This window comes from Mustela putorius, unplaced genomic scaffold (assembly GCF_011764305.1).
Source record: "Mustela putorius furo isolate JIRA1106 unplaced genomic scaffold, ASM1176430v1.1 tig00003909_pilon_pilon_pilon, whole genome shotgun sequence".
In the NCBI taxonomy this organism is placed as follows: domain Eukaryota; kingdom Metazoa; phylum Chordata; class Mammalia; order Carnivora; family Mustelidae; genus Mustela; species Mustela putorius.
Genome location: NW_025422057.1, coordinates 5,662,319 through 5,682,406, shown reverse-complemented (window position 1 = coordinate 5,682,406; position 20,088 = coordinate 5,662,319). Strand labels below are relative to the sequence as shown.

Genomic DNA, 20,088 nt, shown 5'->3' with positions numbered 1-20,088 from the left:
TCACCTCCCCTACAACATCCTCCTACGATCATGACCATCACCTCCACTGCCACGCCCCTCCTAGTGCCAATGACCATCACCTCCACTCCCACAATTAATGACATCACCCCCACTCGAGCTCCCACTCCCACAACCACATTCCATACCTGGAATGTATCTGCACCCAGAGCTGCTGTTCTTCAGAATTGGTAAATGGAAACCTGCCGCTCTCTGACTCGATCTGCTAACTCCCCCAGCTCACAGAATGCTACTTCCTCCAGGCTGTTCATTCTTCATCACTGACACCTCAAGTCCCCACCATCCCCATGCAGGCATGGCTGGCTCCCTACCCAATCTCCATTTTTGTCTTTTTTCTTAGAAGATCCTCATTTTGTTCAAGATGGCCATGAGCCCAGCTAAAACAAAGATTTTGGTCTCCTAGGCTATTGATCTGGCCAGTGACCTAACAGCAGAATTCCTTTGGGAGAACTTCTATAAGGTCTCAGGAAGGACTGACTGTTCAGCTGGTATTTACTGGGGACGGGGGTGTGAGGGCTGGGGTCCCAGCAACCATCCTATGAACTTAATAAGGGGTCAGATCTGAAGGAAAGTAGAGCAGGAAACCAGAGGCCTGGAGTCCCGATGACACTGTCAGCCGGCCGTGTCTTCCCCAGACTGCCCATCTCTGGACTTCTTTTACAACAAAAATAAACTCTTACATTTTCCAGCCACAGCTTTATGGATATCTAGTTACTCAAAGCTACGCAAAAGTCCTAAAGGATACAATGCCCATCTATCATGGCATGAATCTTGAGTGGCTGGGTTCGTGGTAGCCCGTCTCTGAATCTCATGGAAGTTGTGTTAAAACCCAGAATCTGGGGCACAGGTCCAGGATTTCCCACTAAGTCCAGATTGGGGCCCAGATGTGCATTTTTTAGTTCCCATCATACGGAGCCTGCTGTTCCAGGAACCACACTTTGAGAGCAACTAGATTAGTTAAACAAAAAGCAAAGACAACGTTTTACAGCTCAGCACCTTACCACTAATAATGTGGTCAATGAACGCCATCACCTGGGAACTCTATAGACACGGAGCCTCAGACCCTGCCTCTGACCTACTGACTCAGAATCTGCCTCTGAAGCAATCCCCAAGCATGTCCAGCACAAGTTTCATGACCAGACTCAGCCTATCACTGTCCTCAGGACCTTGACACATGCTGTGTGACTGCGGAGGCAGACAGTCCGCACTGGCCCATCAGGGCTTTTACTCACAAGCCCTCCAATCACTCGGATTTTCATCAGCCAAAGTGTGATGTCAGAGTGGGGGACATGCAGTCCAGCCATGTGCCCATCAGAACAAGAACATGAAACAATATCTTAAAGATGAAACCACGGTCAGCCTCCTGGTTTCCCAGATTTTCCACGCCCCCCCTCCCCCTGCCCAACTATTCTCAGAGTAGGGACCAAGGAAATTTTAATAAGCATAAGTACAAATGTAACCACTAGAACAAAGATACAAACCGTCTTAAGTATCCCCCCAGAAAATTACAAATAAGAAAGCAAAGAGTATATCTTAGAGAAAAAGAAATTCAGCAAAAATAACAAAATACAAATAATTATAAAATTATGATGAAGATGGACTCAAATATCAGTCCTATCAATAAATGAAAATGGGTTTAATTTGTTTATTAAAAGAAGAAGACTTTCAACACAAAGACCAGCAAAATGAGAACCTTGGCAATACCCAGCGGAACCACATATGAACCTGCCTTTCAGCCGAGAACTTCCCCCACTAGGAAACCACTCTAGTGAGCTCATGAGACAGTCTGGCCAGACCTTGCTGCTAACACTGGCCCATTTGCCCCTGTCAGACAGAGGAGAGAAACCAAACCCAGGGCAAGAGGGACAGATCTCGGGCCTGGAGGGAGTAAGAGCCCTGCTGTAGAATGCACAGACATCACTTGGATTTGTGTTTGGGTAGACCACAGGTCAAACACCCCCCCAAAGAGCCAGGTTTTTAAAAAAATATTTTATTTATTTATTTGATGAGAGAGATAATGAGAAACAGCATAAGCAGAGGGAGCAGCAGAGGGAGAGGGAGAAGCAGGCTCTCCTCTGAGCAGGGAGCCCGACTTGGGACTGAATCCCAGGACCCTAGGATCACGATCTGTGCCGAAGGCAGACGCTTAACCACCCGAGTCACCCAGGCGCCCCGTAAACAGCCAGTCCTGATGCCAGTGCTGAACTGAGCACCTGTTCTGAGAAGTCCAACCAAACAGTGCAAGGACCTGATGTGCGGGAGCTGGCTGACAGAGCCCAGCAGGGTCTTCCAGCTAGTGAATGTGGCCAAAGTGATGTAGGAAAAAAAAAAAAAATCTGAAAGCCAAAGGCAGCAAAACACGAAGCACCTCTAAAGACACGAACGCTTCCAGGCAGTCCAAGGGGGCGTGGGGGGATGTCAGCTAAACCAGCGGGCGAAGGCTCCTCCGACTAGATTAGGGCTTAATCCCTTTCAAGAGCTCTGGTGTTAGCGCCTGGGCAGTCCACACACGGGCAGGTCTTGACAGTCCTCTATTCTATTTATTCATTTATTAAAGATTTATTTGTCTGAGAGAGAGGGAGGGAGGGTGGGGGGGAGCACCCGCAGTAGAGGGAGAGAAAGAACCCAAGCAGACGCCCCGCTGACCGCGGAGCCCGATGTGGGGCCAGACGCCAGGACCTGAGTGGAAACCAAGCGTCAGACACTTAACTCACGGCGCCACCCAGGTGCCCTGACGTTCCTACATTTTAGAGCACCCCTCAACAGCGTCTGCACTTGCAGGCTAAGCGTTGGCACCACAGGGGACAAACAGAACCCCACGGGGCGATGCTTGCCTCCGGCACCAGCACGATAGCCACGCGGCTTGCACTGCTCTTTTCCAGCCATAGTTTAAACATATGCCAGCCACACCATCCCTGCTTTACAAAAAAGGAGTTAAAAATAGTTGCCTGAACCTGCTTAGGACTCATTTAACACAATTATGATGAAGCCGGGAATCATCGGGTCCCGAAAGCAGCAAATCTTTAACCTTCACTCTGCGGTCGTTGGACTCGAGCCAGAAAGGGATTGACTCGGTGCCGAGTTGTGAAGGAAATAAGCGAGTTAAAGAGCCGGTGCGAAGTGGTGAACGTACACGCTGAAAGCCTGGGCCGAAGGTCTGGGGTATGAGGTTGGAGGTCCTGTAATAGGGCCGAGGGCTCTGCCTGCAGGATCCCCCTTTCCCCAAGACGCTTTCCAGTTCTCCCAGGCAACGGCCACGGGCGCTCCCAGGACCCCGGCGGTCAGGAATCCCTGCTTTGCTGCCTCAGTGGGGTTGGGGCCAGGAAGGAGACAGGCTGGCCTGATACACAATACCTCCGCTTCCTGCCTTGCCCAGTCGGTCCCGTTTCTCCCTCCAACCCCAGTCAGACACTCGTCTCCATGACAAGATCTGGAAACATCATTTGGGGAAGATATAAATACCTCCAAGGGTTCCATGTCAGGAAGGGAAGGGAATACCAGAGCTGGAGGATTCCCGTGGAAAAGGCTCCGGGCTCTACTTCCCAGTGCTCTTGGGACCGCCAGAGGCACTTCCTTGCCTGGCTGACATCATTTTTCTGGTTTTCTCAGACTTTGCACAAACCTCAATCATGTCAAGCCAAACTCAGCGGAAACACATGGTCCTGTGTGTGTCTTCTTCTAAGAACGCTGTGCCCTTTGAAGAACTATTTTTGAAAATCAGAATTGGAGAGGCTCCCCAGGGCCTCTGAAGAGCAGCACATGCCACCCGAAAATAGTAACGAAGAATAAATCAAGCAACACAAAGAGCCTGAATCCGGGCCGGGCGGACCGCAGTCAACACGTGGACAGACCCCGATGCCGGCTGGCTTTCTCTGCCTTCAGCTCAGCTCACAGGTACCAGGCGTCTCCACGTCCCGACCTTCCCTCCCCTGTTCCCTCCCGAGTGACCATCATCGCCCAATGAAATAAACAGGTGGTGTCACACCAGACAAACGCTCTGTTTTCCCATTACTCCCATTTAATGTGGATTTCCCGAGCTATTTATTTCTCGTCTCTGGGAGTAATTCATAAGAAACAAAACATATTTAGTTTATGGGCTTGCCCCGGGAGATCACTTAGGTACAGAAAAATGGAAATACGCTTAACTGGTCTTTAAAAGCCACAGGGAGGATTTGTAGCTAGTGAGCATCTTCCTTATGCCACAGAGGGGGCGGATATATGTGTGTGTGTGAAAATAAACTTATCATTGTCTTATTAAAAATCATCATTTTAGAGCAAAGTGGGAAAGGCAAAATTGTTACAAATGACTAGATTTTTCTGAGCTGATGTCTAATATACAAGCCTGGGGGAAGGAGAGAGAGAGACCCTATGCACTTTCATTCTTTCTAGCTGTCTCGTGTTGGCCAGCAAAGTAAGTAACTTCCTTCTGACCATTTCAAGTCTTCAGCTAAAGCAGCTGAGCATTGTTCTACATAAACTTGCAACCCTGGCAGTGAATCATACTGAATTAGTGTTAGGATTCATGTCTTCTTTCCCCACACCACTGCGTCCCCCTCTTTTTTTGGTCAGGATATTCAACTCATTCTTGATTTCAAAAGAGTAAGGAAAAAAAAAAAAGACGTTTGATTGGTTTTCATTGGGCTTTTAAACCTCTCATCGGGCTTTCCAAAGCTTCTCTTAGGAAGGGAAACTGCCTTTCCCACAGTTCTATGCAGTTCCTACAAACTCTCAGCCATCTTAGTTTCTCATCTTGATGGCTTTCCAAGAAGTCTTTAAGGTTAAGCTGTAGAGTAACTACAGGACCATTTACAATGTGGGTTTTCAAGCAGGGGCCTATGGGGTGCACTGGGACTTCATTTAAGAAATTCGTTTTTTCAGTGGTCATGGACAACATCTTGTGAGCATTTGGGGAAGCAGGGTGAGGGGTGCTTGGAAACTCTTTGTATTCTATCCACACCATTCCGAAAAGTCTAGAATTAGTTTAAACTTGAATGTTTTTAAAAACGGTCATTTGTGGGAACTTGAAAAACCTTCCTCCCAGGGTTGCCGCCTTCAGACAGTTGAAAGTCACTTCTCAGTAACTCTGCAATGTGCCTCTCGATGTCTATATTTGTTGATGTCCCAGAAGGGGCATAAGCATGTTTGTAAAATCCTGTTCTGTGTTTATTAAAACATCCGATGCATCTCAGCTCAGTTTCCAGTTTCCGGCAATCTGCTGGTGAGTGGAGATGGGTTCATGAGCTGCTGAGAATCCCACCAAGGTCAGCTCTGTTAACAAGGTAGCTGCATGGTCCCGCAGGGCATGGCCTAAGTTCTCCCAGGCTGGCCAAGTTTGCAAGGCGGTATCGTTTCAGAGAGATGGCAGGCCTTTGGAATACCAATGACAGGAAGGATTTGGAATGCACCCCAGAGACCTGTGATCTGCTCCAGCCTGGGTCTGCCTCCCATGAACTGTGTGACTCCACAGATGACCCAGCCCATCTGGCCTTAAGTCACTCATCTCTCCAGTGAGCACCATTCTGCTTTGTGAGGGTGAGACGGGGAAATGTGCGTACTCAAGGAGAATTACGCAGAAAACAGTGCAAGGGGAGCCTTTGTTGGTTACCCGGCCCTAAGGTGGCCCACATCTAAGGCACAAACTTTAAAGGGATATGCATGGACTTTGTCCTTTATTTCAAATCCAAGGGGGAAAATATATACCCAAGGGCACAGAAAGAGGCAGGAAGACAGCTCAATCTTTGACCCATGTCCCACCCCCATGCCCAGACTGCTATTTCCTGCCTATTGTGCCAAACTTACTAGAAGGCCAGGGAAGGTCAATGTGGGTTATGCTTTGTGGTCCCTTTATATGGCAGGATAACCAATGAGCTTTTGGTGGGGCACACTGAGCCACCTTCTTGGGTGTGCAGGGCTCTTGGGGATGGACTCTGCTCTCCAGACCCACTGGCCTTGGTCTGTCCCTTGAACGTGCCACCTCCCCTCCTTATGCCATGTCCGGAGCTCTTCTGCTGGGGAGCAGGTCAGAGAAGATGCTGTGCAGGCACCACCTGCAGGGACTGGAGAAGATCTGAGACCCTCTGGGGATCTTCAGATGAGAAGCAGGTAGAAGGGTCATGACCAGCCCGTGACCCTTCTATACCTTTCCCTTTCCCTGGTGCCCTGACCACTCAACCAGACTGAGCTGGATACAAACGTCGACACTGGGGTGGGGAAAGGGGAGAGGAACATGCAGTGAGATCTGTGCCCAGACCTCCACCTGACCCAGGCCCTGAGGGGCAACAACAGTCATTCAAGGTCAACTGCTGCATAAAAATATTTGGTATTTTTCAGAAAAGTCTAGTCACAAAGGGACCCACTCTAGGCTCACACAGGTACGCCCTGGAACTGAGGAGGAGAAAGCACTGAGAATCAGTGATGCACGGGGTTTCCCAACAAGCACGGCCGATCCCACTCTGCCCGGGGCCGGAGCCTCTGAGAGCTGAGCTCCCAAGGGACCTTGATGGTTCGGTCCAAACTCATCCCAAGTAAGGTTGGACTTGGACAGGACCTGCCTCTGAGGACACAGCTGATGTGCGCTGTCGTGAGGCCTCTCTGCGGTCACGGGCCCACTGTTATTTATACACTCTGGATGATTCTGTTCCTTCATGAAGATGCCTTTCTCCTATTAAAGCTAATGGGACTCATGTGGCTGAACTGAAGGCATTTCATTCTCCCGCTTTTCTAAAAATAAAATGTGGAAAAGGGAAACATATGTATTGTTTCTATTTGGGACTGTAGAAACACAAACAAAAAAGGGACCAGAGAAATTCAGTGTCCAAGAGGTCCCGTTCCTTCTTGGTTAGAAGGCTGGGAGGTTACTTGTCCTTAAATCAGTTTGGATGCGAGCTCATCTGAAATCCTGCTCAATGTGTTACGTGAGCACAGTTTGATGAATGCTCTTTGTATCCCTTGAACACTACACCCCGTCTTCACTTTGAGGACCAGGACACCGGCAGGTCTTTGTTCGTTAATGGACTGTGGAACAGTCCTGTATTGTGGTTCACACTCAGAAGACCTACATTCCAGAAAAGTCTGCTGTAAAGGAAATTCCTAAATAGGGAATTTTGTTTTCCTAATGAGTTGCATTATTCACATGTAATTACATATGGCAAGGATGAAAAAAAAATACCCCTTGGATAGAACAAAATTACACTTCAAAACGTAAACACTCCAAAACATCCTTTTCAAGTTAACACATTTAAAGAGACGATGCTAATACAACGTTAACACCAACTGTGCCAGGGTCCAATCTCAAAATCTCACAAAATCGCAACAACTGAAAATAAACTTCTGACCTGCCTTGTCTCACATAAGTGTAGGATTAATAAGCCAAAATTGGCTACCTTTGCTCAGCCTTCTACTGGCATGAACATTTCTAGTTTTCCATCCAGGACCCTTTGTTTGTTTTGTTTTTCCCAACACTTGTTTGCAGCCATCTTGAAACACGGCCACGCCTCCACGGACAGTCTGGTCCAGGGCTTGGGAACCCACAGATGCATCCAGTCTGGGCCTGGCAATGGATGCCTCCCCCCAAAGAACAGGGACCGGACAGCAGTCAGCTGTCTCATATATCTGAAAAGAAACGGAAGTGGGCCCTAAGCCAGCCATGCTGCCCCGTAATTCAGTGAGTCCATTACTCCCCGTAATTCAGTGAGTCCATTACTCCCAAGCCTAGGCATTTCCTTCCTTCCTTCCCTCCCTCCCTCCCCCACCCCATAAGGAGTCCAGCAGCAAGTTGTGTTAACTCTGTAACACCAAGAACCGTTCAGCTCCTGCTCAGGTTGACTCCTGCGCTCCTGACTGTCTTGCTTCCACCTGAGATCTTGGAAAAAACATAAGTCACATCATGACAATCCTCTGCTTCAATCTCTCCAACAGCTTTCACCCCGCCTAAAATAAATCACAAACTCTCCCAACACGATCTGTCTCTTGCCTACCTTCTCGCGCTCATGTGGCCGCCCCCCGCCCCCCTGCACTCCCTCATTGGCCTTGGTCTTGTCTCTCAGATGAACCAGCTTCATTCTGTGTCAGATCAGGGGCTCCTGACCAGCTGTTCCTTCTGTCTAAAGTGCTCAGACTCTCCACCTCCACAAAGTAGGCTCTTATTACACAGCTCTTGACTGAGACATCCCTTCTTCAGAGACGCCTGCTAAGACCACCCCATCTGAAGAAGCCAACAAGCCAAGCCAATGACCCAATCACACCACCTGATTCCAGGGCTCGGCTAAAGCTCTTCTCTCCGCTGGGAATTTCTCATGCAGATGCATCATCTATTTGCCTTGGTCTCTAACCACTCGCTAGGTAAGGTCCCTGAGGGCAGGGACGTCACATTGCTTACTGCAACACCTAACACACCTAGAGGATACCTCGCACCGTCACTAAGCCTTTGTCACCTGACTCACATCATTTAGGTAATGGCTCAGGTCTTCAGTAAGGGCTTATGGTCCATGAGGAGTCCAGTGAAGACAGACTTGCCTACCAAATACGAGGAGATGATGAAGAGATACAGGGGCTGCACCCAAAAGTATTGTCAGGGGAGTTCTGATGGTTTCTTATGTAGGAACAAGAATTCAATAATTCAGTAGTATTGTTTAGGTACCTTGTAGAGTCCAGATTCTTATGAATGAAGGATAGATTGTAAACAGACACAAAGTTCTTGGCCCTAGAGAGTGGCCAAGTTGGGGTATTTGTGACAAAAGGATAGATGCCTCAGCCCAAGGACAGTTAATTCCATCCTCACTCTTATGGTAACAAAACCAGGTAATTCTAGAAGCACCTGGGTTCCTTCCATTCCAGTGGCCTCAAGGAAAGGAAAATTGTTTTGAGACTAAGCCTAATTCCTGAATAGAGCCATTTCTGCATGCTTACAACTTTTTCTTTCTCTTTCTTTCTTTTTTTTTTTTTTTTTGAATCATTCACTCCACTCAGGAAGGTGTTGGAAGCCTTGCTTGTCCTTACCTGGACAACTCTACTGGCGGGCACTGCAAATCCATTTGGTTGAAAGGGACGTGGAGAGTGGAGAATCTGGCGTGAGCGCGTCCCTGTCTGACGGGAACTGGACTTTAGCTAAATTCAAATGTACAGAACTTATTATAACCACGTCATCATGGACAACAGTTCCTGCCCATTTCTAGTCCAAAACTTTTACAAACCAAGTGGCACACTTCACCAATTCTAATTCAGGATTTCTGCACACTTTCTTAGCAGAAGCACGGGTGGATAGAAAATTAGACAAGAGCCAGCTGGAAGAAGAGTGGAGACAGAGAAGCAGAGAGCTCCGTTACACCTTGACTGAAATCATTAACGTCCTAAAGAGCTAGAAGACATCACTCTGGCTTTCCCCATGATGTGGAATTACACATTTCCCACTTCTGACAAGACCACCAGTCTAGCCACGTGAGGGCAATTTTCAGGAAGGAAGCAGCTGATCAGCTTTGTGGGCCACAGAGACCAGACAGTAAATACTGGTGTGTCCCCGGGGAGAGCAAGATGGTCAGGTTCTGTCTGAGATTAGCAGGAGATGAGCACTTCCTTATGGGAAAAATAGTTCAAATTTTAAAGGGCAGTTTCTCTTCTGAAAAGGAATTAAGGAACAACTTCGGTTTTGGTTCTCTTACTTTTTAGTTCCCGGCACCTGTTCCATTATTCTTGCTGAATAATACCTAGCAATATGTGATGTGCAGAAATCCACTACTTTTAAAGTTACAGTCTGGAAGATATTGCTAGCTGAGACAACACGATGCAGGACAGTTATGGTATGTGGATTAAATCCCAATGAAGCGGTTATTCAATCACTCTTCAAAAAAAGCAGGACCATTCACCCACCTGTTAGGGCATGTGGCTGGCAGGTTGTGAACAAGGTGAGCACAGGTGGGGGCTGCACTTTAAAGAGCATTTTGGGGCTAGCAGGTGGAGCCCCAGTGAAAGACACTGCAGTACACTTAGCATTCTGGTCTTTGCTAGTCTTTTGACTTGTAGTCTAATTTCCTTTGGTTGAGTAACTAATTCAACTCAGCTGCAGAGAGACTGTTTTTCGTACGTTAACTTCCATGATGTAATTAACGATTCACATCCAATTACATCATGTTAAAAACCTCCTTCCAATCCTTTCTCTACTAATCCTGGACTCAGTGCCTGCGTGCTGACTTGATCAACACTCAGGAGGAAAGTGGAAAGCTCATTTGCAAGCACAGAGGTGAGCCTGGGATGATCTTTACCGGTGCTTTGGTCAAACACATGCCTGCCTTCAGTTTGTGAGCTGAGATCGGGTATGTTTTTATAAGAAAATCCTAGGGTAGTAGGTAGGCCATCTTCAGAAGAAGACTTTTACATCAGCTCCACAAACATGTCTTCCCTTCCAACCGGATGCAGGTATTGCCACGTGACTCCCTGCAGCCTGGGAGAGCTTCACAGTGTCCCCAGAGTGAGGCCTGAAATCCCTGCTGTGGATAGCCCTCCACCTGGGGTCCAGGACTTCTTTCCATTAATATCCTGTTTGCAACTCATCAAGTCCTCAGGGATCGAAGCACATGTTCCATTCATCATTCTCTTAGATCTTCCGAACGTCTGTGTCTGCCGCGCGCTGCTGTCCAGCCCCTGGGATGCCATCTCCCTCCCACTGATGCCACTGAAACTTTGCTAGTTCTCTCTTCGGAAATCCATCCCCCCTCACTCTGCCAGCTCAGCACGGGGTGTGGATTATCCCATGGGCCTGACTCTGACTCCTCTTTCATGCCTCTCTTTCCCTCTCGCCTGTGAACATCTTGAGACAGAGAAAGTTCTCTTTCCCTTCACCATACCACCAATGGCACCAAACACAGTCATTCATCTACACTCTGTTCTCAATAAAACTTTGAAATGAGTTATTTTTGCATTCAGGTCTTTCAGACACATGCCTGTTCTCTGAAAACCCATCATTATTTGTGTTGTCACAAGAATTTCAATTCCCTAAAGACGAAGAAGTCAGAATATAGTAGTAGAACTGTAAAATGGAAGTTCAAAATGATGTAGGGGTGACTCTACACTGACCCAAATGGTACAGGCTAATCATCATGGTCCCTGGTGACATAAAAGAGTTAGTACCTTAAAGACTCCTAGGAAAAACCCTAATGGTCAAGGAGCTGAAGGGGAAGTAGAATAGAAGACAGTTTCCAAAGCAGGAAATATACATGGCCAATAAACTATCCTACATCATTTGAAATTAAACATGACTAAGATACTCTTTCACCTAGCAAATTAGCAAAGCACAAAAACACATGCACTCAGGCACCTGGGTGGCTCAGTCATTGGGTGTCTGCCTTCAGCGCAGGTCATGGCCCCAGGGTCCTGGAATCGAGCCCTGCATCAGGCTCCCTGCTCAGCAGGAAGCCTGCATTCTCCTCTCCCACTCCCCCTGCTTGTGTTTCCTCTCTCACTGTGTCTCTCTTTGTCAAATAAATAAATAAAATCTTTATATATATATATATATATATATATATATATAAAGTGCATATATATATATATATATATATATATATATATGCACTCAATTTTAAAGAGAACACAAGGAGAGCAGTTCTGCAATGCCAATGGCTACATGCTGTGGCAAGATTTTGTAAAACAACTGGTAATATGGTATCAAATGCCTTAAAAATGTCCAAATACTTTATCCAACAATCCTCCCTCCAGGAATATAGTTAAAGAACACAAGCAGAAGTATGGCCAAAGATGTACACATGAAGATACACAGTAAGTATTAAGTATCATTTATAGGGGTGAAAAATTAAGAAACAAGCAAACTGCCCAACATGAGAAATATGGTTAAAAAGTTATATGATCTGAATATTAAACTAATATGTTTACAGAGAATTTTTAATAACATGGAAAACAAGTCACTGGGATTCATAGCTTGAGAAAAACTAATGATGTTAGATAAAGCCTAATCAGGTCATAAAAAAAAAAAAACAACTTAAAAGAAGCACCACTTAAGTCTCCTTGTGTAAATGAAGAGGCATACGATAAACAGGCTTTAAAAATTAGTATTGTAATGATGACCATTAGTCTAAAAATTTAATTTTTAAACATACCCCAAAATCCCAACTTTTTTTTTAATGGATGGCCAACTTAAGAAAATTCTAATGAAAAAAAAAATGAGTGAAATATTTTACTTGCAGCAACTAGATACTCAAAACACCCTTATGCTAAAAAGCAACTAAAAACCTTGGACATAAGCACAAATACATATACATGGCTCAGCTTGCAGGAAAGTATGGAAACCCTTCAGAGCTCAAGAAGAAAACTGGAGACCAATCCACCTTCCCTAAGGGCAATTGCTGATTTCTGGTCACCTAAAACTTTGGATTTAAGGACAAACAAGCTAGCAGACAAAACCTGGAAACAGAGACTGTGGGAATTTGGGGTGGAAAGTCCTGCATGAAACACCAAGACATAATCCCAAGCTGATCCCCTCTCAGGCTTGGGGCCAAAATTCACACAACCTGCCCAGTATGAACAACCACAAGTTGGAATTTTAGCATAATCTGAGCCCACCTGAAAGAAACATGAAAATCCCTGAAGAAACGTATCCCCAATCTAGGATGCAGAATTTCCACAGATAAAGTTCTGAAGGACATGTGTTCGGAATCACAGTAACCAAAGAGGAACCATGTATGGTGACCACGGTTACCATAGTACCCATCTACGAACCCCAAATCACAATATATGCAAGAAACAACCTCCATTAGCAAAAACCAGCAGATAAGCTGAACTACAGATTCTGACTTATATGTGACTCAGATATTAGAAATATCAGATAGAGAACATAAAATAACTGACATGTTTGAAGGAATAAAAAAATTAATCAAAATTATCAGTAAGGAATAAGAGACTATTAAACTGACCAAAGTGATTTTAAAAAAATTTTAAAGCATCACACACACACACACACACACACACACAAATGCATTAATTGAAATTTAAGACTCAGAGGAATTTAGATAGAGCTGAGAATAGAACTAGTGAAATGGAATACTAGCCTAAGCACGTTTAATGAATGCATCATAGAGAGTCAAATAAATGGAAACTGAAAGGCAGGGCAGGAGAAAAGAGGATGGACGGAGTACAGAATTCATCTGAGCAGACCTGAAAGGAGATAACAGAGGAAATGAAGGAGAAGAAACAAGGAAACTGCTGAGAAACTTCCCAAACTGATAAAAAGAGTCATCGGATTCATGAACACAACCAACCCTGTAAATGACAAAAAAGAAATCCACATCCAAAATCATCATGGTGAAGCATAATCCCCAAACCAACAGAAAATCTTTAAAAATTAAAAAGAAAACAAAAAAAGATACAGAGATCAACAACTAGACCTACAGCTGCCTTCTACAACTGGAAGCCCAAAGTGCGGGCATAACACTTTCAAAAGGATGAGAAGAAATAATTGTTAACGTAGAAGCCTATACCTTTGACAAAGTTTTCATTCAAGAATCTGATGAAATAAAGGTGTTTTTAGAATTCCCACCTTCCCCAACCCCAGACAAATTTGGAGATTTTATCACCAAAAGTCCCTCCATTTTGATGTTCCACCAAAAGGGACACCTCAAATATGTATTTTAGAAGATGAAAATTGATGTCAGCAGCAAAGATCGGGCATACATAAAGAAAAGGGGAGCCCAGGCAGTGGTAACCATGAGGTAAATCAAACACTGTGTAAAAGTAACATCAGATCTGTAGGAGTCACAAAACAAACGAAGATAGAACTATAACATGTAATAGACCTAAAACACTGGGTGTCACATGCAAAGAGTGAATCATTGAACACTACGCCAAAAACTAATGATGCACTATATGTTGGCTAAGTGAATTTAAATTAAAAAAAAAAAAAAGAACTAAAACATAATAATAGGAGGGGGTAGTGGGAGTTTAGATTCTAAAGAGAGGATTAAAATATTAACTTTCAACTTTGTTAAATTCACGTTACAACTTGCAGCTGGTGAATGAAATAATAGAAATAAAAAGTAGCTTAGCCTCCAAATAGCAGAGAAAAAAATTAGAATAGAAAAAATTAATTCATTACAAGGTTATGAAAGAGATAAAAAGAAAAGGTAGGACAAAGAGAAAGACTAAATAGCATGATGGAAATAAATCCACATATACCAGTAATCAAAATAATTACAAAGTGGGGCGCCTGGATGGCTCAGTGGGTTAAGCCGCTGCCTTCGGCTCAGGTCATGATCTCAGGGTCCTGGGATCGAGTCCCGCATCGGGCTCTCTGCTCAGCCTGCTTCCCTCTCTCTCTCTCTCTGGCTGCCTCTCTGTCTACTTGTGATTTCTCTCTGTCAAATTAATAAATAAAATCTTAAAAAAAATAATTACAAAGTTACAATTATTACAAAATAATTGTAAGTGGCCCACATTTTCTATTTAAGCAAGAATAGCCAATAACATTCTGGAAAAATGTTAGATATTAAATCCCATTATGAAGATACATAAAACAAAGTGATATTGGTGGAGGATATGCAGAAAATACTTCAAACTGAATTAAAGAGAAAAATGTATATGAATATTAGAAGGAAATTCATATCTTGAAATAATTATGTGAAAATATCTGATAGGAACATTTGAACAAAGTCTCACCCTTAGGCTAAAAAAGTAAACAGAAGAACAACAAACTTAGGAAAAAGTAAACAGATGCAGAGAAAGAATAAAGCTAAAAGCAGAAATCCGTGTAACAGAAAATTAATAAACAAGAAGAATCAATGGAGCGAACCCTAGATCCTTGGAAAATTTTCAGCAAAATGGATAAACCTCTAGCTAGACTGATAGGGACAAAAGAGAAAACACAAATTATGAGTACCAGGAAAAAATGAGGAAACATCATTACAGATCCAAGGATACTAACAAAATACAATGAACAACGTTGTGGCAATAATTTCAATAACTTTGATGAAATGGCAAATTCCCCAAAGGGTACAAAATTAGCAAACAGACTCCAGAAGTAGTAGAAACACTGACTCGTCCTACAAAGAATTAAAGAAATTGGATTCATAATTAAAGCTTTCCCACAAAGAAAACTTCAGGCCAAGATGACTTCATTGGTGATTTCTACCAAACACTTTGAGGAAACACTTCCCAGTTCTTTGTATAAAACAAGTATTTTCCTGGTACCAAAACCAAAACATTTCAAAAAAGGACACATTACTATTCCTTGAGAACAAATTAAAAGAAATTCCTAAAAATATTAGCAAACAGAATGCAGCAATACATTTATTTTTAAAAGGGTAAATGTATCATGACTAGAGTTGAACCTAGAACATATAATTTGTCATGAAATTTTGTATAATTCCCCCATTACAAAATAAAGGAGAGAAACCCTATTATTATTCTAATAGGTACATACAAAGCATTTAAGTATTCCACCATAATAAAAGCTTTTATCAAATTAAGAATAGAAACAATGAAACAAGCAGAATAAAAAATGGGCAAAAGACTCAAATAGACATTTCTCCAAAGGGGACATTACAAATAGCTGGTAGGCATATGAGAAGAAGCTCAACATCATTTAGGAAATCACTAAGGAAATGCACCTCAAAAACACCATGAGGGCACCTGGGTGGCTTCATGGGTTAAGTGTCTCCCTTCGGCTCAGATCATGATCCCAAGGTCCTGGGATTGAGCCCAGGTCCAGCTCCCTGCTGGGTGGGGAGCCTGCTTCTCCCTCTCCCCCTGCCTGACACTCCCCCACCTTGTGCTCTCTCTCTCTCTTTCTCTCTCTATCAATAAATAAAACCTTAAAAAGAAAAAAACACAATGAGATACTGCTGCATACCCATTAGGATGGCTATTATAAAAAAAATCAGAAAATGACAACTATGGACAAGGATCTAGAGAAACTGGAAGCCTTGTGCTTTGCTAGTGGACATATAAAGTGGTATAGCTGCTATGGAAAGTGATATGGTGGTTTCTTAGAAATTTAAACACAAAAATATATATGACTCAGCAATTCTACCTCTTGGCATATACCCAAAAGAGTTAAAAACAAGAAACTCAGAGAAATATCTGTACACCGCTGTCCACAGCAGCGTAATTAACAATGGCCGGAAGGTGGGTCCACGGACAACAAAGTGTCCATTGACAGATGACTAAAACAAAATGGGGTCCGTCCATACAGCGGACTATTATTCAGTATTATTTTTTATCAGAATTTTTTAAAAGAGAGAAAAAATCAGAATAGGACGAATCTTTTTCAAACTGGCAGACAGAATCTACCTACCTACCTACCTACCTTCCTATCTATATTTTTAAACCCCTACAGCTGACGAGGGAATAAATCAGGATGCTCACCACCATTACTGCCATTCCACATTTTACTGGTAAGTCTTAACCTAGTGCGTTAAGGCAAGAGAAAAGAAAGTAAAGACATCAAGATGGGAAAATAGTAAGTAAAATTTTAATCAGACATAATACCACTGTATACATACAAAATCCTGGGAAATCTACAAAAAACACTGTTATAATTATTAAGTGCTTCCAATGACATTGCAGGATTCAAGGTCACCTGACAAAAAACAATGTGTGTGTGTCTATGTGCAAGCAAAAAAAAAAAAAGGAAAGGAAACAAAATGTCTAAAAATCACGATTATTCATCTTAGGGAGCATTCAGAATGTGAAATAAGTAGGGATGCATTTAACAAAATACATGAAAGATCTTTATCATGAAAACTACAAAACACCATGGAGGGAAATTCAAGAAAGATGTTGTCATGTAGAAGAATTTTGAAAGCATTAGTTTGAGTGGAAGAAACCTTCCACAGAGAAAGCCCAATCTGCTCCCATTTATATAGATTCTAGAACAGAGACCAAGGGAAGATCGGCAGTTTTCTGGTACAGGAGCAGGGGGAAGACTGACTGGGAAGGAGCCAAATGTTCTTCTGAAATATTCTGCATCCCACTGTGGTGCCGGATACATGGGCACATATGTAAAGGTGTGTACTTTAAGGTAAGTAAGTTAAGCCTCCATATAGCTGATTAAAAGCAAATAACAAAGTGTGGGATCAAACTGAGAGGGCTTTTTCTAAAATATAAAATCAAAATTTGAGAAAGTATGATGGCAGCCAGAGCCCATCCACACCCGACCCCTGCAGTGACATGACACCTCAAATGTCAACAGGACTTTACCCTTAGGAGTATATGAAAAGATTCCCCACCTCTCAAATCCCTACATGGCAACAGAGCAGGTACTGTGAGACACATACTATTTGAAAGGCATGGAAATTTCTAGAAGGAAACTGCATGAGTCAGGGAAATCCTCATATAAACATAAATTTGATACAGGATCGACATTTCCAGCCAGTAGAGATGTAATGGATTACCTCATCAATAGTCCACAGACCATTGGCAAACCATTTAGGGAAAAGAGACGCCAAGCTTCCACCATCTGAGGATATCCGTCCAGAGGAATTATAGATTTACAAAAAGGAGCTGGAGAATGAGCTTAGGAAAATAATAAAAATTACTGACTGTCAGAAATTAAACAGACTTGGTGACTAGATGCAACGTGGTACCCTGGATGAGATCCTGGAACAGAAAAAGGACATTAGTGGAAAAACTGGTGAAATCGCAGTGAAGTCTGGAGTTTAATCGCGTTGTAGCGATATCGATTGCCTGGTTTAGGTCAGGGAATCTCAATTGTGGGTGATTTTCCTCCCTGGGGAACATGTGACAATGTCCAGAGACATTTCCCCTTTACAGCTGGGGGGGGGTACGTGCTGCTACAGTGTCAAGGTTGAGAAAGGCTATCTTGGAAAAAAGTGCTGTGGTTATGAAGGAGAGTAACATAAGGAGAAGCTAGATACTTGGGCTATCCAGGAACCCTCTGTATTACCTTTGAAACTCTTATGTCATTTAAATTCTCTCAAAATTCAAAGTAGAAAAAATTAGGATAAATGACATTCAAAAACACAAAAGGATATTTTAACAAAAATAAAAAGTCAAAAGAGAAAAGACTGAAGTGGACAAAGAAAATATACAGGCAATTAACAAAAGCAAAAATATAGATAGGTCACATGGGAAAAGTTCAACATCAAAAACTAGGCATTATCATAAATATCATTTTTCACTTATCAAAATGGCATGGAAATTTTTGTAATGCCAGCACTGAATGTTCATGCACATTCAGGGAAGCTGGCGTTTAAGTGTTGTTAGTGTCACTTCATACACCTGTTGCAGAGGACCTTGAAATTCTGCCTATCCTTTGACCCAGAAATTCTCAGGAATCAAGGTTAAGGAAATGATACGATGTGCCCACAGAGATGTCTATACAAGGACACTTATCAACACGTTGTTACAAAAATGTAAAAATGGAGACAATCTATTCAACAAGGTTTTAAAATCAAACAACAGGGGCACCTGGGTGGCTCAGCGGGTTAAGCCGCTGCCTTCGGCTCAGGTCATGAACTCGGAGTCCTAGGATCGAGCCCCGCATCGGGCTCTCTGCTCAGCAGGGAGCCTGCTTCCTCCTCTCTCTCTGCCTGCCTCTCTGCCTGCTTGTCATCTCTCTCAAATAAATAAATAAAATCTTTTTAAAATAAATAAATAAATAAATAAAACCAAACAACAATAGCAGCAACAAACCAAGGTAAATCCACCCAACGAAAGCCTGGGTACCCATTACATGGTTAACAGGACTATTGTAGGACACGAAAATGAACTTCACAGTCCACTGCTGAGAAGGAGCAGCCTCCAAGAATGATGATTTACATGGTCCCCTTTCAGTTAAGGAAAGACTAGAAAAACAGAATAAAGAAAAAAAAAGTCTGTTGCACCCAAGTAATCTATTTGGAAATATCTACAGAACGTTCAGTGATGTTGCCTATGGGTAGCATGGCTACGGCTGCTCATTTTCCTCTTTTTGCTTGTCTACATTTTAACTTTTCTGGTGCACATTTTTTTTTTAAACAAGTGAGAAAGAAAACATTACAACAGCAGAAGAACTGAAGAGGAAACGTTAGATTTACAGCCTTTTCTAAACATTCACGTGGACACTGGGAGATGTGGGGAGAAACCACCCAGTTCCTAACGATACCAACAGCCAATGAGGGCTTGTGATGGAGACAGTGAGGGTGCGCTTTGCCACACCAAGTACCTCAGCACGAATTCCCACTGATGTCTAGGTAAGCGACATCTCCCAAATGTACGACCCTGGGCTGGTCAGTGCGTTTTAAGGACCACGTCTCCTCCACGCTGCTGCTCACAGCTCCTTCGCGATCACTTCTGAACCGAAGCCGGTTACTCTGTCTTACGTGTGTATGTATGGGGGTGCAGGACAGGATGCGGCTGGAACCCAAGGTCAGTTTCACCATCTACACAGGCCATCCAATCAAAATCACCGCCATACAGTCCATATTTACGCAAAAAATGGACAAGCCTCTATCTTCTTAAAACACCAGAGCTTCTCATCTGCTGACTACATGCCAGCCTTGCAATGCACGCTCAGGCCTTCCATTTAGTCTTCTGCCCAAAGAGGGAAAACCTCAGGGGCTGTGTGGACCAAATGCCCTGAAACGTAAGAGCCACTCAGAAGACACAGAGCTCTGGCAGCAGGGAACGTGCAGGTGTTATTCCTCATGGGGCCCACATAAATAGCATCGCCCGATGACTGATCCATACCCATCATGTAGGCACATGACACAACACAGCAAAGCACCATGAAGACAAAGGCAGTTCTACAGAAGATCAAAACGATGCAGGCCTTGTATCCCCAATGTTTCAGCTAATTAAGAAAACCTGGATTTTTATAGCTGAGTCTATAGAAAACCACCACTTAACAGGCCAGTTTATATAGTCCTCACCCAGACTGAGTTTTACTCTGAGTTCCTACGGGGCACTTATCACAAGAACGGGAGTGGACAAGGCCAGGCATTTGGGGAAAAGGGTTCTCACGCTACCTGGCATGACAAAGGCTCCGCTCTTGCAAAGAGAGCCCCTGTGCTGTGCATCTGCCCTTCAGGACCCCTTGGAGAACCTCAAACTTGAAGAGTTTGGTCATTAGCC

General features: G+C 43.6%; 1 protein-coding gene across 2 annotated transcripts in view; it reads right to left on the bottom strand.

Moving 5' to 3' along the window:
• CUNH10orf90 (chromosome unknown C10orf90 homolog) overlaps positions 1 to 20,088 on the bottom strand; it is a 74,811-nt gene that overhangs the window by 29,424 nt on the left and 25,299 nt on the right. The gene's annotated exons all lie outside the window — the stretch shown is intronic.